At 37.6% G+C, this 25,167-nt stretch overlaps 1 long non-coding RNA gene across 1 annotated transcript; it reads left to right on the top strand.

The window, feature by feature from the left end:
* The first annotated feature begins 11,332 nt into the window (after positions 1-11,332).
* LOC309621396 lies at positions 11,333-23,175 on the top strand. Its single transcript, XR_014239985.1, has 4 exons — positions 11,333-11,347; positions 11,382-18,038; positions 20,488-20,701; positions 22,810-23,175. It is a non-coding gene; the product is annotated as an uncharacterized lncRNA (long non-coding RNA).
* Positions 23,176-25,167: the final 1,992 nt, after the last annotated feature.

The raw sequence follows: 25,167 nt of genomic DNA, 5'->3' as shown, positions 1-25,167 counted from the left end.
TCACGGGGCGGGCGACGGTGTTTGCATCTACTCCCCTCACTAAGGGTGTGCGCTTCAAGCTGGTCTTGAGGACACACTTCATTCTTCACTGTGATTGCAGGTTGGGTCTTCTCTGCCTGCCTCCCCCTCACATTTCAATTTGCCCTGAAGTCTTCATTTTTTCAGGCAAACAGTGTGGCTCAGTGGCAGAGTTGAGTACCCAGGAGTCAAATCCTGACTCGCAGGTGTAATATATATTCATATTAATAGCTTATTTATATTTATTAATTTCATTTACTATAATACAAGAATACTACATAAATATATGTACATATAATGTAAATAAAATGTTAAATATCATACACTATTGTTTTAAAATAATAATATTTACTAATATATCAATAATATATGTTCATATTAATCATACATAGGCTGATTTAGTTAGTGACATCCTTGGCAAGAAGAAAAGCGAAGATTATAGAAATCAGAAGAACTGAGAACTTGAAAATCTTTGAGAAAACTCCATGCCCACGATGTAAATGGAGAGAAGTAGGTGTAGGACTCCTGGCTAGGACTGTTCACAGAGCTTTTCTAGGCCCCCTGTTTACTGGGTCAAGAGTGAATCAGGGCACCCCAGATGTCTGGATAAAAACAGCAGCCTAGGGGCCAGGGCCCAGCCCCCCTGGACAATGCCTACCCTTCTTTCACCACATTGCAGTGGCCTAGCCCGCCCGTGCATCACCTCCTCACTTACACTCCAGTGAACAAACGTTACCACTTCTCCTACACAATGAAGTGTGCATGTTGCAGAAGAATTAGCACCTACCAAATAGTGACAAACATCTTAAAACTACGGAGAGAGGGAGAAGGAGACATAGATGGACAAATAGTTAAGCATGTCACAGTTTTAGACTATAATGTAAAAATTATGAAAATAGAAAGTAATGTTAAAACTGTTTAACTCTTAGCTTTTATTTTTACCAATGCCTTCATTAAACAATTTATCAGTCATCTAAGTACAGTAGATTCTAAATCATAAAATAGGATTTTAATTTTGAAGTACTGTAGTTTTCTACATTTCCAAAATATACCTTAAAATCATCCAATGTCTTCTTAACCAAAGCAGACATTTGTTGCATATTCAAAGACCCTGTCAGAATGTGCCCGGAGTTTAGGGAGGAGTTTCCTGGAACATCATCTGCCCTTCCCCTGTTGCCAGAAGAGTGTTTATAAATGGATGTTAGTTTTGAGAGAGCTTGGTGAACTCGTTCAGCTCCTACACATGCAGAAACTGTTTGTTGACCAACATTCTCCAGTAGGTTCAGCCTGCACTTGAATGTGTCCTAAATCCCTAACCACTAAGCAGGCCAAGAGCCTCTCTGTCTCATTACTCCCTCTGCTTCCACCCACCGGGGTCATGGGCCCACAGGATGCAGAATGGACTGGACTCTCTAGGCCACTTGTCCCCTCCTACCCTTCCCCACTCACAGGCCCAGAGAAACCAAGCTCCTTGCCCTGATTTAAGGAGGAAGGAGATCCAACAACAGTGTCAGAAGAGGCACATGGGAGGGGCCCCTGCACTCCCAGAAGACTGTGGACTCATCCTATAGGGTTGGGTGTAACCTGGTGGCTGGAAGAGACTCAGGACCTGACACCTATGGGACCTCGCCTGCTGAACAGACTCAGAAGCCGTCTGTGGGCTGTGCGAGCTGAGGAACGGGGGGCGACTTGGATGGACTGGAGGTAGAGGGGAGGGATTTCCCTGTTGCAAAGCACAGGCTGTGGTCTTTCTGGGCTGGAAATATTGACAGCTCAGCACCTAATGGAGAGCGTTGGTTGGAAGTGTCTTGGTAGTAGAGTTTCTCACGGAGGTGAGAGGAGATTCTGGGAGGATGCAAAACACCTCCGAGAGCCTTGGAGCACACACCCAGCCTTCTGACCCCAGCAGTGGAAGGTAGCAATTTCTTATGTTTAAAGCTGTCCCAGGTCAGGACAGCCGATTTCCCAGGGCCTGAACAGTGAGGAATACAGGTGGGTGTTGCCAAAGATGAGCAGTGTCCCTGAGCAGAGGACAGACGAGGGTTCCCGTGCAGCCAGAACACAGGCTATTGAGTCAACAAGACAGTCATGAAGGGGGTGAGGCAGACATCATGCTGGAACTCACAGCAATCTTTGCCCTTGAATAAGCCCCCACAAGGGAGTGAAGTGTTGGAAGAGAGAAGGGAAGATGGAGGACTGTGCGGGGCAGGCACACAGGTGAGTGTGCATGGAACACGTAGCACATCTTAGTTCCTTAGAGGGTTTTTCTTGAGAAAACAAGGACAGGTCCATGAGGCAGCCCTGAAATATGGATGGTCTAGAAAGTCATTTACTTTTTCTTGTCAAGCTTTACCTCTTCCGGGTGGAAAGAGAAAAAGAGAAAGAAAGGAAGGAAGGAAGAAAAGAATGACAAGAGATGTCCCCAAGTGTTCACTGGTTCTCCTCCATAGGGGCCTGGCAGGGACCTCAGCAGAATACGCCCTCAGGATACCAGCACTGTACCTCATGGGGCCCCTGGGTGACTGCAGGTCCCAGGGCACTGCTTCCTTGTCCCAAGCACAACAACTTGCCTGGGGACAGCTGCCCTCTTCACTAGAGTCTCTCAGTGTCTGGAGTTCTTTTTGCTACAATGAAGGGTGCTAATAGTGGGGTCATGGTCAGTTTGGATGGCGTTGGGGTTCCAAGGAAGGGCAGCATGGCTGGGCTTGTGTCCTCTGGGCCTACTGGCAGCTCCAGGTGAGTGGGGTAAGTTGGGGTCAGGCAGGGAAGCGGTACTTAATATTAGTCAACTGTAGACTTTAAATGGTTAAATTTGAAAATATATTTTTTACAAAAAAACCCAAAAAACAAAAAACCCTTGTGGCATGTGAATGTACGTAAAATCTTATGGCTTAAAAGGAAAAATTCTTAGGCCAAACGAAGGAGTACATTACTGATACATTCTAAAACATGAGCCTCATATGCGTGATATTCAGTATAAGAAGCCAGATATAAAGAGCACATATTGTATGATTCCAGTCACATGAAATATTGAGAATAGGCATATCCGTAGAGACAGAAAGCAGATTTGCGGTGGCCACTGCCTGAGCATAGGTGGAATAGAAGAGACTAATGGGGATGGGGTTTCTTTTTGAGGTGACGAAATGTTCTGGTTTTAGTGCTGATGGTTGCACAATTTTGTGAATAGATTATAAAGTACTAAATTCTACACTTTTCAAAGGGTGAATTTTATGGTATTTGAATTATGTCTCAAGTTTAAAAATGGTGATTAATAAATGTGATTTTTAAAATAACAATGGAAACATTATCATGAGTTTTATTTGCTTCCTGCCATACTAAGCTCTGTAGATATGAAAAACGACACCCCCCCCAAATGAGAACAGACACTATTTACTCACAACTTATCTATAGAGCACGGGAGTCAGCCATATATATTTATACATATAAGCTCATTGAAAAATCTTCTGCAATATTCCAATGTGACTAGTATTATTAAACATCATAATATTCAGGTCAATACCAAATTTTTATAAGAATGTAATTTTAAAAATTGGGAATTACTTTTAGAAGTTCCAGGCAGAGTGACGATTTTTAACTACCAACCATTGCATACTTCATAAGACCATTTAAGATGAAATATATTAAAACTTAAAACTTCAACAGAATACTTAAAAGGTAAGACAGGGGCGGCTTTTTGTAAATTAAATACATTCATAGCAAATAAATTTTCTCCTAATACAGAATATGAAGATTTTTAGCTTAATTTTGTATATCTCCATTCAAAAGGTGAAATTAGGATATCTATAATCTCCTTATTATTTATTTTAAGCCTCTTTCCCATAAGAATTGATATTTCTATCTGTAGAATCTTCATAGTTTATTCATTTACTTTTTCTTTTGGTTTATTTTCCAAAACAGAAAGAGTATTCTTATGTCTTGTTAAAGTTTTTATTCTCCTAACCTAGTTCAAGGTTACTTTCTGACATTGGTTGTAAACAAGGGGAGAGGCCTTATAATAAGCATGCGTTTTTTCCTATAGTCAAGATTTTTTTCTTGGACAACTTTGTTTACAATTTCCACTTTGGTGACAATATTATCCCCCTGTGACAACTGCATAAAAATTTGTAATCTATTTATACCTAGATGCTTCTGATTTCACCACAGTGCATTTCTTAATATGATTTTACATTAAATATTAATATAGTATAGTTGATTTTATTCATATATGCTAACATGTTTTATATAGGTGCACACATATATGAATATTTGGTACATGTCATTCATTTCCATGGAATGATAGCTGATTGCATCTGATCTTTCTGACTGACAATTGGATAGTCTTATGTGTGTTTAAAGTACTACTTAGAACAGACATTAAAATATCACATCCTCTCATTATACAGTATTTTCAAGGTCATATTTTAAATTGTGGGAGCAGAAATTTTGTCCATGAAGGTTAAGAAATGAATCAGGTCACAAATTTGGCATCGTCATGTTCAGTGGAGGAACATGGCTTCTATGTCTTCGTACATCTGCCACAGTTGCACCTGTATAATATCTGTGACCATGAGCATTTTTATGTCAACATTATCTTTTTCCAATATACTCATAATTACCTGAGGTATATCATATCTATTTTTTCCTTTTACTTCAGTACAATCAATAAAGCTTTCTTTTGCAGTGATGGCAATGTTTTTAACATGAAGGTACCTTGTCATCTGACATATTTGTACATGATGGGCTACTGCTCATGTACAAAGCAAGGAAAAGTACTTTCATTTCATATTTTCATCTGTATTCCAGATCTAACCTGATTTCTTAGGAGCATTATATACTTTTTTAAACTGTATTAAACACAGAAGAACATATCATTTTTATCTTTACCTACCTCATTAGCTAAATGGATATAGACATTATAATAACATGTACGTCTGACAAAATTGGGAAACATTCCAGAGTTAGAGCTTCAAGTAATTTTATGTAATCTTCTAAGAGGTAATTTATTTCTGGCACATTATATGGCAACATGTAAAATAAGTTTCAAGTTTGTCTGCCGTTTGGGGTTTCTGATTTTGTCACTTTCAGCTATCCCCTAGGAACTGACTTTGAATATTTTTAAAAACACTTCTGATTAGAAAATATCAGGATGAAACATTGAATTTTTGTGGTCACAACTCTGTTCTCATTATTCTAATGTGATATTTGAGTTGGCAGATAATTTGATTTTGTTCCATTAGTATGAAATGTAAGCATGGAAACAAAATTTTTTAAAAAGCATTCTTGGAATAAATGAACCAGTCACAATGAATCATTAGTTATTATATCTTTATTTTATAAATGGGCTGTTTGAATATGTTCAGCCATGATGTGACATGTAGACTCACTTCTGAGTCCTGACAGACATCTCTGGTGAGTAACTTCTCAGAAAGTGACCCAGGACACAGCCATACCAGTAAAATGACAACAGCCAAAAAAAAAAAAAAAAAAAAAAAAAAAAACAACTTCCCAAATAACATAATATATAATAAATAATTATACACATGTGCATTAATAATTTAACATAAAATATGTAAAATTGGTGTTATTGGAAATTTTCTACTATCATGGGTTATTTACTTCTCTCTGTTATAAATCTTATTTAACAAAATGAAACAGTACAACTAGGTGACAGGGAAAATTAATAGTAATTACTGGTAGTACAATTTAAAAATAATATGTGTTAGAAGAAAATAAAAATTTTGTTTAATAAATTTTCATTTTAAAATTGTTTTAGATTTATAGAAAATTTGTAAGAATAGTGCAGGATTTCACAAGTAGCCCAGACTCAGTTTCCTATCTTATTACAGTTTCATGTCATTAGGGTACATTTTTACAGTTAATGAACTAGTGTTGACACCTGACTCTTAACTACAACCCACTCTGTTTTCAAATTTTCTTAGACTTCCCTTTTTCTCTTCTAGGATTGCATTCAGGGTATCTCACCCTCATTCCATTTAGCTGCCATTTCTCTTTAGGACACTGTTAGTTGTTCGAGTTTCTGAGACATTTCTTGTTTTTGATGACCTTGACAGTCTCCAATTGGGATTTACCTGTTGTTTCCCTCGTGATTAGCCTGGGGTTAAGTGTTTCTGGAGAAGGACAAATGGAATTCACACTTCATATCAAGGGCACATGCTCTGCAGATGACATTACTGTTGATGTTGCCCTTGATCACCTGGCTGAGGTGGGGTTTGTCAAGTTCCTCACTGTAACATCCATCTTTTCCCCCGTCCATTCAGTGTGTACCTTGTGGAGGGATGTCAGTGCATGCAGGACACATTTAAGGAGTTGGGAAGTTATGCTTCACCTTTCTGAGAGTTAAACATCTGTATCTATTATTTGGGATTATGCCTGAGCGATTCCTACACTCCCATATTTATGTATCTCTTTTTTCAGAAAAAATAGCCAGTAAGTTTATGAAATGATGGTCCACCTCAGTAACATCAGAGAGATGCTGGGTCCAAACATCTGTGCCTGGAACATAGTCTTGCTCAGTAAATACCTGTGAATAAGACTTAAAATATATGAGACAGGCCATACATAGTGTGCATAGGTGGCAAAAACAGATTCCAGGCAGAGGGGAGAGCAAGGTAAAATGCTGTAAAGAAGGAACATGGCTGGCTTGTTTGAGGGAAGTTGGGAATGCTGGGTGGTTGAAGTTAAGTGAGCAAGGGATAGAGCCCTTGGGGGTGTCAACAGATTGTAGGCCATTTAAAGGACATTGGCTTTTACTCTGGGTGAAATAAAGGACCAGTGAATGGTTTTAAGCAGAGGAGGGCTATCATCTGACTTCCTCTGGCTGCTGTCCTACAAACTGACTAATGGGGCAAAAGCAGAACTGGGACGCCAATTAGGAGACTGCTGTAGTAACCAAGGTGGGCGCTCAGGCAGGTTGTTAGCTCTGGTGATGGGGATCAGTGGTCAGATTTTCGTTGTGGTTTTGCAGGTGGACCTGTGGCCAGCTACATGCATATGACACAAGTTTCTTCACTCAGAAATGCCCATGCTTGGTTTCATGCTCCTGTATCCATCTTGAAATTCTTTTTTTTTTTCTCCAGACTTATTGAGACACAATTGATATACAGCATTGTGTAAATTTAAGATGTACAGTGTGCTGATTTGATACAGATATATAGTGTGAAATGATTACCATAATAAGGATTCTTTCATAAACTCACATCCTTAACATTTTTTTGGTGGTAAAATTTTTGAGATCTGCTCTCTTAGCAACTTTCAAATATATAATACATCATTGTTAGCTATAGTCACCATGCTGTACATTAAATTACCAGAACTTACTCATCTTAAAACTGAAAGTTTATACTCTTTGATGAAACATAGGATTTGCAGATATTCTCTCCTACTCTGTATGTAGACTTTATATTTTTTACATATATAAAAAGCTTTTTAGTTTGATATAATCCCATCTGTTGGTTTTTACTTTTCTGGCTTATGCTGTTGGGATCATATCCAAAAATTATTGCCCAAACCAGTGTTAAGTAGATTCTTCTTTCTGTTGTCTTCTAGCAGTTTTATAGTATCTGGTCTTATGTTTCAGTCTTCAATCCACTTCAAATTAATATTTGTGAGTGGTATAAGATAGGTGTCCAGTTTCATTTTTCTGCATGTGGTTTTCCAGTTTTCCCAACAGCATTTGTTGAAGACACTATCCTTTCCCCATTCAAAATTGCATTAAAACCAATAAATATTTAGGACTAAACTTAACAAAGGAAGTGAAAAATTTGTACTTTGAAAACTACAAGACTTTGATCAAAAAAATTGAAGAAGACAAAACAGGTGGAAAGATATACAGTACTGTGTTCATGGATCAGAAGAATTATTGTTGTTAAAACGTCCATACTACCAAAAGGCATCTATAGGTTCAATGTAATCTCTATCAAAATTCCAACAGCATCTTTTACAGATATAGGGAAATCAATTTTAAAATATTGTACGTGACCACAGGAGACCCCAAAGAGCCAAAGCAATCCTGAGAAAGAACAAATTGGGAGTCATCACACTTCCTGATTTAGAACTATATTACAGGGGCTTCCCTGGTGGTGCAGTGGTTAGGAATCCGCTTGTCAATGCAGGGGACACGAGTTCAAGCCCTGATATGGGAGGATCCCACATGCCTCAGAGCAACTAAGTCAGTGCACCACAACTACTGAGACTGTGCTCTAGACACCGTGAACCACAACTACTGAACCCACGTGCCACAACCACTGAAGCCTGCATGCCTAGAGCCCGTGCTCTGCAACAAGAGAAGCCACCACAATGAGAAGCCCGTATACTGCAATGAAGGGTAGCCCCCGCTCGAAGAAACTAGAGAAAGGCCACGTGCAACAACGAAGACCCAGAGCAGCCAAAAATAAGTAAATAAATAAATAAATTTATTTTAAACAACAAAAAAGCTATATTACAACGTTGTAGTTATGGGAAACTATGATACTGGCACTAAAATACACACATAGACTAAAGGAACAGAATAGAGAGCCCAGAAATAAACCCTTGTGTATAAGCAACTAATATTTGAGATGGGAGTAAAGCACACTCAGTGGGCAGGATAGTCTCTTCAACAAACGGTACTGGGACAACTGGATACTACTTATAATTTTGGGGGGAACCTCCATACTGTTTTTCATAGTGCTTGTAGTAATTTACATCTTTACCAACAATGCACAAGGATTTTCTTTTCTCCATGTTCTTTCAAACACTTGTAATCTCTTGTCTTTTGGCTGTAGCCATTCTAACGAGAGTGACATGATCTCGTGGTTTTGATTTTCATTTCCCTGATGATTAAAGACGTTGAACATTTTTTTCATATATCTGTTGGACAGTTGTATGTCTTCTTTGGAAAAAATATCTATTCAGATCCTTTATCCTTTTTTAATTAGTTGTTTGTTGTTTTGTTTTGTTTTTGTGTGTCTTTTTTTGTGTGTTTTTTTTCCTGTGCAGAAGGTTTTTTAGGTTGACTTAGTCCCACTTGTTTATTTTTGCTTTTGCTTTGTTGCCTGTCCTTTGGGGTCATAACCAAAAAATCACTCTTCCCAAGACCAAGGTCAAGGAGATTTTCCCCCAGAATTTTTTTAGGAGTTTTACGGTTTCAAGTCATACATTTGTGTGTTTAATCTCTTTTGAGTTAATTTTTGTGAGTAGTGTGAGATAGGGGTCCAATTTAATTCTTTTACATATATTAGACTGTACCAGTTTACATTTCCACCAAAAATGCACGAGTTGCCTTTTCTACACATACTCACAAATATTTTTTTTTTCTTGTCATTTTTATAATAGCCATTCTAACAGGTGTGAGCTGATGTATCATTGTGGTTTTGATTTGCATTTCTCTGATGATTAGTGATGTTGAACATATGTTTATGTACCTGTTGGCCATCTGTATGTCTTTTGGGGGGAAAAATGTCTTTTCAAGTCCTTTAGCCCATTTTTTATTTAATTTTTGATTGCTATTATTTTGTTGCTTGTATATTTTGAATACTAACCCCGTATCAAAAAAAAAATGGTTTGCACATATGTTCTCCTGTTCTATAGTTGCTTTTTAGTTTGCTGATTGATCATTGTGCTATGCAAAGTTTTTCGTTTGTTTGTTTGCTGTAGTTCCACTTTTTTTTTTTTTTTTTTTTTGCTTTTGTGGCTTCCACATTTTTGGTATTATATCTGAAAAATATTTGCCAAAACTATATTGAGGAACTTGTTCTTTATGCTGTCTTCAAGTAGTTTTACAGCTTTAGGTCTTATATTGAAGCCTTCAGTCCACTTTGAGTTAATTTTTGTGACTGGTACAAGAAAGGGGTCCAATTGTATTCTTCTATAGGTTGTTATCCAGTTTTTTTCCAGCACCATTTATTGAAGAGACTGTATTTCCCCTACTGCATCTCCTTGGCCCCCTTGTCAAATATTTGTTAACAGTAAATGACTGGTTTTATTTCTGTGCTCTTGATTCTGTTTCATTGGACCAGGTCTCTATTTTTTGCCAGAATCTAGTGTTTTGATTACTATAGCTTTGTAATAAAGTTTGAAGTTAGGAATTGTGATGTCCCTAGATTTGTTCTTCTTTGACCAGGTTGATTTGGCTATTAGTGGTGTTTTGTGGTTCCATACAAATTTTAGGGTTGTTTCCTCTTTCTGTGTAAAAATCCTTGGAATATTGATAGGGATTGCACTGAATTTATTGACAGCTTGGACTGTATAGATATTTTTACAATATTCTTCTGGTTCATAACCATGGAAACTTTTTTCATTTATTTGTATCTTCAGTTTTTTTCATCAGTGTTTTGTCATTTTCAGTGTATGGATATTTTACCTGCTTGGTTTAATTTATTCCTAAATGTTTTATTTATTTCTGATGCCATTTTAAATATGATTGCTTTTTACATTTCTTTTTCAAATTGTTAGTATATAGAAGTACAATTGCTCTTCACATGTTGATTTTGTATCTTGCAAATTGACTGAATTTGTCTATACCTTGTAATACATTGTTTGTGGAATCTTTGGGATTTTCTCTATATAAGATTATATTAAATGCAAACAGAAATAACTTTACATCATCCTTTTCAATTTGGATTTCTTCTATTTATTTTTCTTGCCTAATTGCTCTGTATATGACTTCCAGTACTATGCTGAAAAGGAGTGGTGAGAGTGTACAAATTTATTTTGTTTATATTTTTAGAAGAAAAACTTTCAAACTTTCACCATTGAGTATGATGTCTGCTGTGAATTTGTGCAATATAACCTTTCCTGTGTTGAGGTACATTCTATGATAGCAATTTTTTAAGTATATATATCATGGAAGATTCTTTAATTATTTCACATGCTCTTTCTATATCTGTTGAGATAACCATATGATTTTCATATTTCATTCTCTTAATGTGGTGCACCACATGTTTGATTTACATAAGTTGAATTACCCTTGCATTCTAGGGATAAATTCCACTTGATCATGGTGTATGATCCTTTCAATATACTGTTGAATTTTGTTTGCTAGTATTTCACTGAGAATTTTTGCATCTATATCAGTAATACTTGACAATTTTTTTTTCATGTAGTGTTCTTATCTAGCTTTGGCATCAGGATAATGCTGGACCCATCAAATGAGTTTGGGAATGTACCTCAAAGTTTTTTAGAAAAGTTTGACATGGATGTGTTTTAATTCGATTTAAATGATTGGTTGAATTTCCCAGTGAAACTATCTGGTCCTAGCCATTTTTTTTTTTTTTTTTTTGTAAATTTTTTATTACCGATACAATCTTTTCACTCATCGTTGGTCTGTACGGTTTGTGTATTTCCTCATGATTCAGTTTTGGTAGTTTTTATGTTGCTAGGAATTCATTTCTTCTAGGGTATCAAATTTGATGGTATATATTTGTTGATGGTCACCTCTCATGAGCTGTTGTATTTTTGTTGCATCAGTTGTAATGTCTCCTTTTTCATTTCTGATTTTATTTGAGTATTCTCTTTTATTCTTCATTAGTATAGCTAGAAGGTTATTTTGTTTTCATTTCAAAAACCACATCTTGCATTGATGTTCTCTATTGTTTGCATGGTCTCTGTTTTATTTCTGTTCTCATATTTCTTATTTCATTGCTTTGCTACTTGTGAGTTTAGTGGTTTGTTTGTTTGTTAGTCCCTTGAGAAGTAAGGGTGTTTATTTGTGATCTTTCTTTTTTCTTATTGTAGGCATTTGTTGCAATAAACTCTCTTATAACTGTTTTTCTTGCAGCCCATAAGTTTTAGCATGTTGTGTTTCCATTTCCTTTTAAGATTTTTTTAAATTTCAAAGACATTATTGTAAAGCTGTTGTAATTTTCCCCCCGGTTTTATTGAGATATAATTGAACACAGTACTATTTAAGTTTAAAATGCATATTATAATGATTTGAATTACGTATATTGTGAAAGCGTTATTGCAGTACGATTAGTTAACATACATCACCTTATATAGATGCAAGAAAAGAAAAAAGAAGAAAAAGAAAATATAGTTTCCTGAGATGAGAACTCTTAAGATCTACTTGCTTAACAGTTTTCAAAGATACCATATGGCCGTGTTAACGCTATTCCTCATGTTGTGCATAACATTCTCAAAACTTATTTATCCTAGAACTGCAAGTTGATACTTTTGGACTTCATCAAATTCTCCCTCTTCCCACCTCCCTCCTCTGGTAACCAAAAAATCTGATCTTTTTCTATGAGATGTTTGTGGGTTTTTTTTTTTTTTTTCACATATAAGCTTGGTCTGATGTCTCTCACTTAGCATAATGCCCTCAAGGTCCATCCATATTGTCACCAATGGCAGGATTTCCTTCTTTCTTATGGCTGAATAATACTCCATTTTCTAAATATACCACTAGGTTTATATCCACTCATCTGTTGATAGACACACTTTTTTTCCCATGTCTTGGCTATTGTAAATACTGCTGCTATGAACATGGAGGTGCAGATATCTCTTCAACATAGTGTTTTTAATTCTTTCAATATATTCCCATAGATGAAAACGCTGGACCATATGGTAGCCCTATTAAATTTTGAGGGCCTTGTCTAGTGTTTTCCATAGAGGCTGAACCAACTTATAAGACAAACAAAAGCACACAAATCAACCCTTTTCTCCACGTCTTTGCTAGCATTTGCTAGCAAATCTCTTGTCTCTTTGATGAGTTCCATTCTAACAGTCCTGAGGTGATCTCTCATTGTGGTTTTGATTTAATTTCCCTGATGTGTAGTGACGTTGAACACATTTTCATGTATTTGTTGTACATTCACATATCTTCTTTGGAAACATGTCTATTGGGGTCTTTGGCACAACTTTTAATTGGCTTAATTTTTTTTGTGCTATCGAGTTCTATGATGTATTTTGGATATCAACCCCTTATTAGTTATAAGGTTTGCAAATATTATTTTTGATTACATAGGCGCTTTTCATCTTGTTGATTATTTATTTTGCTGTGTAGCTGATTTTTAGTTTGATATAGTTCCACTTGTTAATTTTTTAAATTGTTGCTTGTGCTTAAGGTTTCATCAAAAATAATATTTAAGACCTGTGTTAAAAAGATTTTTACTGTTTTCTTCTAGGAGTTTTATGGCCTCCCGTCTTACAGTTGTCTTTACCTTATCTTATTTCTCTTTAATTGTCATGAGTGGTGTTAGACAGGAGTCTAGTTTTATTCTTTTGCATGTAACTATGCAGTTTTCCAAGCACTGTTTAATGAAGAGGCTGTCTCTCCACCGAGTGTTCCTGACTGCCTTATCAAATATTCGTTGACCTTGTATGCATGGGTTTATATCTGGATTCTCAGTTCTTTTCCATTGTTGTGTATGCCTTTTTACATGAGAGTACCATACTATTTACATTACTATGGATTTATAATACAGTTTGATATCATGGAATGTGATACCTCCAGGTTTGTTGTTCTTCCTCATGATCGCATTGCATATACAAGTTCTTTTGTAGTTCCTAATACTTTTCTGTTTTGTTTTTTTCTACTTTAAAAAATGCCATTGGTTTTTGATAGGAATTGCATTAAATCCATAGATGGCTTTGAGTAGTATGAACATTCAAAAAATATTAATTCTTCTAATTATGAACAAGGGATAACTTTACATTTATTTCTGTCTTTTCCAATTTTTTTTCATCAGTGTATTGTAGCTTGTATTGTAGCTATCTTTCATTTCCTTAGATAAATTTATTCCTTATTATTTTATTAGTTTTGATGCTGTTATAAATAGAATGGTTTTCTTTTTTCAGATCATTGTTAGTACATAGAAATATGACTGACTTTTGCATTTTAAGTTTTTACTCTGTAACTTTACTGATTATGTTGATTCGTTTTACGAGGTTTTTGGTGAAGTTTTTCCAAGTTTCTATATATAAAATCATGTTATCTTAAAATAGACACATTTTTACTTCTTAATTTCCAATTTTGATGCCTTTTATTTCTCTTCCTTGACTGATTGCCCTGGCTAGGACTTCCATTACTATGCTGAATGAGTGGTGAGAGTGGACTCCCTTGTCTTGTTTCTGATATTAGAGAAAAAGTTTCAGACTTTCACTCTTGAGTGTGCTTTGAACTGTGACCTTGTCATATTTGGCCTTTTTAAAAAAATTTTATTTATTTTTGGCTGCATTGAGTCTTTGTTGCTGCACGTGGGCTTTCTCTAGTTATGGAGAGCAGGGGCTACTGTTCGTTGTGGTGCGTGGGCTTCTCATTGCAGTGGCTTCTCTTTTTGTGGAGCATGGGCTCCAGGCATGTGGCCTTCAGTAGTTGTGGCACACAGGCTCAGTAGTTGTCACTCACGGGCTCTAGAGCACAGGCTCAGTTGTTGTGGTGCACGGGTTTAGTTGCTCCTTGGCATGTGGGATCTTCCTGGACCAGGGCTTGAACCCATGTCCCCTGCATAGGCTGGCAGATTCTTAGCCACTGTGCCACCAGGGAAGCCCCGATATTTGGCCTTTATTATGTTGAGTTACATTAATTTTATACCTAACTTATTAAATGCTTTTTCTGTGCCTATTGATATTATATTTTTCCTTTGTTCTGTTGATATGATGCATCACATATATTTGATTTGCTAGTATTTATTCAGAATTTTTAAACCTTTATTCATCAGTGTTATTGGCCTCTAATTGGCATTGTCCATTTCAGATTATAATATCAAAGTAATGTTGGTCTTGTAAAATGAGTTTGAGAGTTTTCGCTCCTCATCCATTTTTTCTCTTTCTTTTTTGAAGACTTTGAGGATTGGCATTAATGCATTAAATATTTGGTAAAATTTACCAGTGAAGCCACTTGATCTTGAGTTTTTCTTCATTTGAAGAGTTTTGATTACTGATTTAATTTCCATACTACTAATTGCTTCATTTAGATTTTCTCTTTCTTCCTAATTCACTTTTGGTAGGTTGTATGTTTCTAAGAATTTTTCCATTTATCTAGCTTGCCCAGTTTGTTAGCATGTAGTTGTTCAAAGTAGCATGTTATCCTTCTTATCTCTGTAGTAGAGTTGTAATGTCTTCTCTTTTATTTATAATTTTGTTGATTTGGGTCTTTTCTCCTTTTCCTTGGTTAGTCTAGCTAAAGGTTTGAAATTTTATCTTTTAATGAACCAACTCTTAGTATTGCTAATCTTTTCTGTTGTTTTCCTCCTTTCTATCACATTGATTTCTGCTGTAATCTTTATAATTTTCTTCCTTCTGCTAATTTTGGGCTCAGTTTTGTCTTTTTCCAGGTCCTTGAAGAGAAGAGGTAGGTTTATTATTTGAGATCTTTCTCAATTCGTAAGGTAGGCATTTGTTGCAATAAACCTCCCTCTTAACACTCCTTTTGCTTCATCCCATAGCCTTTAGTACACTGTGTTTTCATTTCAGTTTTTCTCAAAATACTGTCTATTTCTTCTTAAATTTACTCTTTGATAAATTAGTTGGTCAGGAGAGTGTTGATCAATTTTTTTGTATTCATTAGTGTTCCAGTTTTCCTCCTGTTATTGATTTCTAGTTTAATAATATGATAAGACAATATACTTGGTATAATTTAAGTCTTCCTGATTTTACTAAGATTTGATATGTGGTCGATCATGTGGTCTTTTCTAGAAAGTATTTTTTCTGCACTGAGAAGTCTGTGTATTCAGCGTTTGTTAGATAGAATGTTCTGTATATAACTCTTAGGATCATTTGGCCTTTAGTGTTGTTCACATCAACTGATTCTTTTTTTTTTTTTTTAATTAAAATATAGTTGAGTTAAAATGTTGTATTAATTTTTGCTGTATAGCGAAGTGTCTCAGTTATACACATATATACATCTGTTTTATATTCTTTTCCATTATGGTTTCTCTCGGGATATTGAATATCCTGTTCCCTGTGCTATACAGTAGGACATTGTTTTTTATCCATTCTATATGTAATAATTTGCAACTACTAACCCCAAACTCCCAGTCCATCCTTCCCCAAGCCCTTCCCCCTTGGTAACCACAAGTCTGTTCTCCATGTCTGAGTCTGTTTTGTCTCATAGATAGGTTCATTTGTGTCATATTTTAGATTTCACATATAAATAATACCATATAGTATTTGTCCTTCTCTTTATGGCTTACTTCACTTAGTATGCTAATCTCTAGTCACATCCATGTTGCTGCAAATGGCATTATTTCATTCCTTCTATGGCTGAGTAATATTCCATTGTATATATATACCACATCTTCTGTATCCATTCATCTGTTGATGGAAATTTAAGTTGCTTCCATGTCTTAGCTATTGTAAATAGTGCTTCTGTGAACATTGGGGTGAATGTGTCTTTTCGAATTATGGTTTTCTATGGATATATGCTCAGGAGTGGGATTGCAGGATCATATGGCAACTCTATTTCTAGTTTTTTTGAGGAACTTCCATACTGTTCTCCATAGTGGCTGTTTCAATTTACGTTCCCACGAACAGTTTAGGAGCATTCCCTTCTCTCCACACACCCTCCTGCGTTTGTTATTTGCAGAATTTTTGATGATGGCTATGCTGACTGGTGTGATTGGTACCTCATTGTACTTTTAATTTGCATTTCTCCAATAATTAGTGATGATTGGCATCGGTTCATGTGCCTATTGGTCATCTGTATGTCTTCTTTGGAGAAATGTCTGTTTAAGTCTTCTGCCCATTTTTTGACTGTTTTTCTTTTTGGTTATTGAGTTGTATGAGCTGTTTGTATATTTTGGAAATTAAGCCCTTGTTGGTCACATCATTTGGAAATATTTTCTCCTAGTCTGTATGTTCTCTTTTCATTTTGTTTATGGTTTCTTTTGCTGTGAGAAAACCTATAAGGTTGAGTGGGTCCCATTTGTTTACTTTTGCTTTTATTTCTATTGCCTTGGGAGACTGACCTAAGAAAACACTGGTACAATTTATGTCAGAGAAAGTTTTGCCTATGTTCCCTTTTAGGAGTTTTATGGTGTTATGTGTTATATTTAAGTCTTTAAGCCATTTTGAATTTATTTTTGTGTATGGTGGGAGAGTGTGTTCTAACTTTAATGATTTGCATGAACCAACTTTTCCAACACCTCTTGCTGAAGAGACTGTCTTTTCCCCCATTGTCTATTCTTGCCTCCTTCATCAGAGATGAATTGACCATGGGTCTGTGGGTTTATTTCTGGGCTCTCTATTCTGTTCCCTTGATCCATATGTCTGTTTTTGTTCCAATACCAGGCTGTTTGATTAGCATTGTAGCATTGTCTGACGTCTGGGAGGGTTATGCCTCCTGCTTTGTTCTTTTTCCTCAGGATTGCTTTGGCAGTTCTGGGTCTTTTATGGTTCCATGTACATTTTTGGGTTATTTGCTCTAGTTCTGTGAAAAAATGTCATGTGTAATTTGATAGTGATCACATTAAATCTGCAGACTGCTTTGGGTTGTATGGACACTGTCATTTTAAACAGCTGCAGCCTGTTCTCACTGTCAGTGGAACTAGCTCCCCTCTGGAAGCTGGTGTCCATACAGGGCTCTTAGAAATAAGACAGACAACACCACCCACGTGGACTCTTCGTACACACCTCTGACCCCTGTCTTTCCTTTCTAGAAGTAACCTCCTTAATCGAGTGGGTGGCGTCTGGGGATGTGGTAGCCATCACCCTCCAGGAAGAGTCAGTGCCCCTCCTACCACTGGGGAATGAGTGGCCCTGTGCCTCATTCCCACCAAGGGTCCCAGTTTCAGGAGTTTGTTGAGCTTTTATTTTGCTGCTTTAGTGGATGAGAAATGACACATAACCCATTGTCTTCTTTTCACTTCTCTTCTGATGATTGAGGCTGGAATTTCATCACTTTCATTTATTTCCAGAATGCAGCCACTTTTCCCAGTTCTGGGGGAGACCACTGAACATGCCTTCCTGGGTGTTCCCAGCCACAGACTGTGATCCACATCCAGCGAGGAAACTCCACTCTTTGTGCAACTACTATGTAGCTAGTGACTGGCTTCTGACCAACAGAATATAGCAAATCATGGGAGGTCAGTGTTAAGATTCATTGACAAAACCTCTGTCACTTCTCTCTCACTTGCTGCATCCTGTGTTCTCTCTCTGTTTCTGTCTGTCTCTCCTATCCCTGGAAATGGGGAAGCCTGCAAGGGTGTTAGTAGCTGTCGTATGGAGAGGCCCACATAGGAGAGAACACAGGCAGGTCGCAGGTCTCCAGACAGAGGCACTAGGCTCTCAGCTCTGACTGCATCCTGCCAGTACCCATCTCAGTGAGTCTGGGAGCAAATCCTCCCCTGTGGAGAGACAGCTGAGACCTCAGCCACAGCTTCATAGAGACCTTGAGTCGAGGGCACCCAGCTAAGTACCGTGGGAGCTCAGGGGTAACTAGGTGTATGTATTTTGTATGTTGGGAAACCCTCCATAATGATCTTTAGTAAATCAGACAATCTTTAGCATAGAGCAGATCTACTCAATGTTATGTAAAAAAACCCACAAAGATAATGCATGTTAAAAAGGTAATAAAATGGACTAAAAACAATAATAGAATTATGTTGATATTACCATTACTACTCTTAAAGAGAAAAGTAAACTTAGAAAGATGGCAGATTCGCGTACAGACTCCTCTAAGTAAATTTCAGGGTACCTATATGAGACGTTCTCTGGGGTATTTTAGAGTCAGAATCCTAGGTTTGCACAAAGAAATTTGTTCTGAGAGGAGAAAACAAGCAGGAGGGAGTAGAATACCAAAGAGGAGGAGGATGTGGGTGAACTTGGAAAGTTATATGCAAACCACGGAAGGGGAGTCCTAAGGGACATAGAATAAGTACCTCGGTCCATAGTAAAGGGACCTTGTCCTGCCTACCTCATAACCACCACCAGATTTCAGAAGACTGGCCAGTTGGCTAGGGGGCCTAGGCTCCAGGCATGGAAGTCAGGAGCTTTCTGCACACCCTACATGCAGAGGCCTCGTCTGTGATACATCCTTACCCCCAGCACTGTCTCAGCATCAGCACCTTGCCTGCGCTCCTGCCATTTGTACCTACCCGGTCCCATAAAGTCCAGACACTTCGGTTTGCATATGTCACACCAAGGCTATTGGAAGATGTCATCCTAGGTGATCCTGGGTCAGCAGGGAGGACGAATTGTTGGCACAAACAGTGCAGGGGCTCCCTTGGGGACTTAGAAAAATAAGTGGTTACTTGAGCAGGCATGTCACCAACCCTATGTCTGCCAGTGCCACACCAGCTTTTCCTGGACACCTGAGTGAATTTAGAACATGTCCCCAGGTTCAGGCATGCCAAGAATACTCTCCTTACTCCTCACTTGTCAAAATGTCAGTTCCTAGGCTGACTTTTAAAATTCGGAGACTGCACTCTAGGAGGGACACCCTCTCCATCCTTCCCAGGAGATGTGAGAGTGGTTCCTGGCCCAGAGTTGAGGTGGAAAGTCCTGTGCTGAGTCTGGCAGGACAAAAGTGTCTTCCAGGGCTCTTGCACTGGCACCACTTTCTGGTCCCTTAAGAGGACTTTAACATTGTTCTAGAGTCTCAAGAAAGTCAAGACTGTCCTCCCTGGGGCTCACTTACCAGTAACAACTGTCCGTACTTCCAGTGGGTAAGTCTGAATATCTCAGGAGGCTCTCTGACCAACAAGTACCCATAAGTACAGCAGGAACCAGGAAGCACCATGTGTATGTAAGTCTGTTGAAAGCCCTCCATACTACTCTTCAGTAAATTGGATACATTCATGAGCAGAGAAACTTAATAAGAAATGCAATAACAACAGTAGTGATAAATAATATCAATAGTGATTACAATCATAAAGATATTAATTGTACTACTACCAATAATAATACTAATAAACTTAAGGACTGAGGGATTACATACAGAGTTCCCTAATTGAATGCCAATTTCTTGGGGTATTTTGGGATCAGAGTCCTAGGTTAGCACTGGCTTTGGAGCCACAGTCGTAGGTTTGCATAGTGAAGGTATAAAATAAGCAGCAAAAAAGAGCAAAAATAAACAGCAGCAGGTAAAAGAAATCCATAGGGTGGCGTGGGCTGACTTAAGTCTCATATTCCAACCCCAGTGGAGAAAACTATGTAGAAGAGAAATGTTGATCCAGCGCTTTCCTGGCAAATGGAGCCAGCAAATCTCATGAGTTCTGATGACTGGTGTCTGCGGCTCTAACCCGGGAAAGAAAAGCAGGACTCCAGATACACCTTCAATACGTGAAAAAACATAAAATGTACATGGAGCTTCAGCTCTATCTCTACCCCCACTGCCTGGCAATTGACAAAGTGGCAGATCAGGGCTATTGATTGCCTTTTGATGCACCTACAGACTTACTTGAAATTAGGAGGAGAATATTAGTTATGAATTTGCAAGTAAAATGTTTATAATAACCAATCTGGAAGTTGAATTACCACTTTCTTGGGAAATTGATAGTTTATTTTACACAACACCTCATATGTTTCCTTTAGTAACATTTGTTCACAGTATATATATTTCTGAATATGTATGAAAGGCGTATGCCATATTGGCCCAGAGAAGCCATTGATGGGGCTTTAGAAATCAGTGACCTTTGAGGACGTGTTTGTAGAACTCACTCATAAAGAGTGGGACCTGCTGGACACATTGAAGAGAAAGATGTACAAAGATGTGATGCTGGAGGACGTGCATTGTCTCATCTTCTGGGTGAGTCTCTCAATATTTATTTACTTCCTTATGCATGTCTTATTGAGATAGGCTCTGCAGCTTCCACATATGCCGCTGCACTCATGGCCCTGACTCATGCTTCTGTAGCACTTAGAGAAACCTGGAACGAATGTGTTCCTTTACTTACCACAGCACATGTGTCCCTGTATGGAGATAGAGTCTCCATTACCACAATCGTATGTATTCCTTACTAGTCTGCCACCAACACGCAGAATAATGCTGAACACAGATAAGGGCTATTTTATCTAACAAACAAGTGACTTTATGTTGCTAAGTAATTCTACTGCTTGGGGGACTATTATGAGGTTTGAACACAGCAAAAATACATGACCGCTTGTGTCCCCCTTTCTACATGAACTCCACGTAATAATCTCATGGGTCTTATGTTTATTGGATTCTGTTAGAAAACAGTGTTAACCACATTATGAAAACGTTGCTTCCTTCCTGGCTGAGACGTCTAGGCAGCCTGCAGTCTGTCTTTCCTCTTGGGCAAGAACCACAGCAGCCAGAGACTTTTACTGTCTTTGAGTGATGTGTCAGGTGACAACCTTCAGTGTTTTCCCCCTTCAGGGTGCTCGAACCTGGGCTGCCATTGATGCCCTCACACTTGAGCTTTGGCATCTTGTCCTGCACTTGCATTGCATGCACTGTTCTCAACACAGAACTTTAAATCCATCTAGCATTTCCCACATGTATCAGGGCATCAGCTCTGCAAACCAGATGTAATTTCCCAGTTGGAGCAAGAAGAGTAGGTGTGGAGGGACGAGGAGGGTTTCCCCAGGCTGGGGTCCAAGTCAGCTCCAGACACATGTGCTCAGTGTGGGGAGGGAGCAGGACACTTGGAATGGCTACTGGAGGTTTGCTCGACTAAAGGATATTTTTAGAAATGTATGTGAAGCCATTGAGTCAAATTATCCAGATTCTGTCATTACGCATCACACATTAATTTCTCTTCACGTTTTTCCCTCTACTTTTCACCTCAGAGAAGCAAAATTCCTGTCCTCGTGGGAGTTAAAATTCCATGTTTCTGTCTTTGCCATGGTCTCTTTAATAATGTTTCCTCTCATATTCCCTGCAGCATCTGAATTTATTTTATTTTTCTTTCACCTAAACTCTGAACATTTTATTAACATTTTTCTGAACCATGTTTCTATTCACTGGTGTATGCCTCAAATTCATGTTCTTTCCCCAGGTAATGTACTTTTCAAGAATTTAATCCCCTTAATGTCACATGTGTCATTTCTTATTTATTTAATTTAATTATTATTTTTGTCTTATTTCAAGCAAAAATTGTGACCATTAAAAGCAAGAAATGATATCCAGGCAAGTTTTTTTTTTTTTCCTGGTGGACCAATTTAGTTGTAAGAAAATAGTAAATTTCTTCAGGTGTGAACCCTGGTCATCCACATGTGAAACCTAAGGATGAGGTAAGTTAGGAATTCAGCAGAGTCATATAACTCAGATACAGTGTAGTGTAAACAGTAGTAGCCCAGCATAAAGTGTTCACTTTATGGACTAAATTAGACTGAATTTTGATGATAGCTAGTAGAAATGCTGCAAAGGGGGGATGTCCATGCAGAATATTTACATACTATGTGTATGTAACTGACATGGAGATAATTTTAACTGGAGACTATCATTGAATAGACTTACATACACATGAGTTTTCACAGCATAGAAAACACTTTTACTGTAATCAATGAAGGAAAGCCCTCAGGGATTTTTAATTCCTTACTCAACGTTGAATTCTCACACTGGATGTATCAATGCTAAAATCAAACTGAAAAGCCAGAGTTCATATCAAAATTCTCAGACATGGAAAAACTCTTATCAAGAATGTTTTACCACACATTTCAGCTATGGATTCATAATTTTGGCTAATAACCTATTATTTTATAAATAAGCAGAATAAAACTATAGATTTGTTAAGTAATCTTGGAATGATAAATAAAAAATTTTGTAACAATAAGTACTTTTTGAATAGGTTAGTGTTAAGAAATATATATAAACAAAGTTATATGTGACAGTTATTATGATCCACTTAATTGTGATCGTCAGTAAGATTATCAGTTGCTTTTTCTCATCAGAAATGTTGCAGGCCAGAAGAGAGTGAAACGATATGTTTAAAGTACTGGGGGAAACTACCTAACAACCATTCTATATCTTACAATATTATTCTTCAAAAATGAGGAAAATGAAAGACAGTCTCAGACAAAAGCTGAAGGAGTTCAGTACCATAATACCTACCCTTCAAGAAATGGTAAAGGGATTACTTCAAGTTCAAATGGAAGGACACCAGTAACTTGAGGCCATATGAAAATATAAATTTATCTGATAAAGGTAAATAAATGGACAAATAGGAAAAAAAAGCTATAATTTTGACTTGTAACTACACTTTTTTATTATTCTGGGATATTTTCTAAATCCAAAATATTAAAATAATTATAAATGTATTGGTATTGTGTGATTGTTTCCCCTAAAATTCATGTTAAACATATAACCTCCAAATGTAGTGATATTAGGATGTAGGCCTTTGGGAGGTGCTTAGGTTATGACGGCAAAGCCGCCATGAATAGGATTTGTGTGCTTTTATTTATTTTTAAATATATATTTATTTACTTACTTATTTGGCTGCATTGGCTCTTAGTTGCAGCACGTGGGATATTTGTTGTGACGCCCAGGCTTCATATCTAGCTGTGGCACAGGGACTCGGTAGTTGCAGCACATGGGCTTAGTTGTCCCGTGGCATGTGGGATCTTAGTTCTCTGACCTGGGATTGAACCTGTGTCCCCTGCATTGGAAGGCAGATTCTTAACGACTGGCCTACTTGGGAAGTCTCTCCTGTGCTTTTAAAAGAGATTCCAGAGAGCTCTCTAAACCCTTCCTCCTGGTGATGATATAATGAAAAGTCTATGACTCAGAAAAAGACCTTTACCTAACCCCCTTGATCTCACACTTCAGCCTCCAGAACCATGAGAAAGAAACTTCTGTTTATAAGCTACCCAAGCTGTGGCACTTTGTCATAGCATCCCCAAATAACTAATTCATACATCTACATTAACAGAAAACAATGTATAAATATGTGATTTGTGACATTAATAAAATGTAATTAATGTGTAATGTAATAGGAGATGTAATAGAGATTTTGCATGTCATTAAAACTATGTTGATATCAGTTGAAGCTAGTTTGATAGGATTTTATATGTAATCTCCATGGTATCCACAAATTTAATATCTATAGAATATACACAGAAGGAAATTAAAAGTAAGTCAGGGGACTTCCCTGGTGGTCCAGTGGCGAAGACTCCATGCTCCCAATGCAGGGGGCCTGGGTTCAATCCCTGGTCAGGGAAGTAGATCCCACATGCCACAACTAAGTGTTAGCATGCCGCAAAGAAGATCAAAGGTCCCCCATGGCACAACTAAGACCTGGCACAGCCAAATAAATAAATTTTTAAAATGAGTACAAAAAGTAAGCACAAAGGACGTCAGTATGGGAGAAAATGTGGGACAGAAAAGCTATATGACATTACAGAAAAATTGGCAATTAAAAGTCATTCCATATCAGTAATTTATATATATGTATATAGCTTAAACTCATCAGTTAAAAAACAAAGATGGACAAGCTAGACATAAAAAGGGTCCAACTTATGTTGTCTACAAGAGACTCACTTAGAAGTAAGGACACTCATATGCTGAAAGTGAAAATATGGGAAAAGGTATTCCATGAGAACAGTAAGCTAAAGAGGAGAGGAGTGGCTCTGCTGCTTCTGCTGCCAAGGCTGTGGCCCCTACTTTGCAGGGAGTAACCGGGGGTGGGTGCAGGGGCTGGGGCGCCCCTCCCACCCTCTGCACCGTGAGCCAGGGAAGTCAGAGGGACTTGGTCCCCCTCCCGAGTTCCATTCTTGCTCCAATGAGAATGGTGCTAATCAATAAAGACCAGGGTAGAGCTGATTCACTTTGTTTATAAAGCAGAAACTAACACACCAGTGTAAAGCAATTATACTCCAATAAAGATGTTAAAAATAAATAAGTAAAGACCTTGGGAAAAGAGATGGTCCCCGTGGAGAATGCCTATGTCATAAGTTTATCTGCTGTCAGGTTGGGTTGAGAGAGAGGAGCTACATTGGTGTGTTCTCTCCCTTCAAATCGATTACTTTTTCCTTCTTGATGTGCACACACACACACAAAACCATTATAAAGCCCATACATATAGAATGCTAATGGATTGGTCTATGAGCTTGAAAAGAGGGAAACACTTGATGTCGTTGCAGCGATGTGTTTGTGTCTGTGCATGTGCATTACTAGGTGGAGGGTCCACAGTATCCATCAGATAATTAAAGGAAAACATATCTCCCAAGTGTTCTGGATTTCATAGATAAATTATCATAGGACAACAGTCTTCAATAAAAATCAGGTAGCTCTCTCACACACCACTCATTAAA

Source organism: Balaenoptera borealis (assembly GCF_965194805.1).
Source record: "Balaenoptera borealis genome assembly, contig: HAP1_SCAFFOLD_395, whole genome shotgun sequence".
NCBI lineage: Eukaryota > Metazoa > Chordata > Mammalia > Artiodactyla > Balaenopteridae > Balaenoptera > Balaenoptera borealis.
The sequence above is the reverse complement of the archived record's forward strand: the minus strand, read 5'-3'. Positions and strand labels throughout refer to the sequence as shown.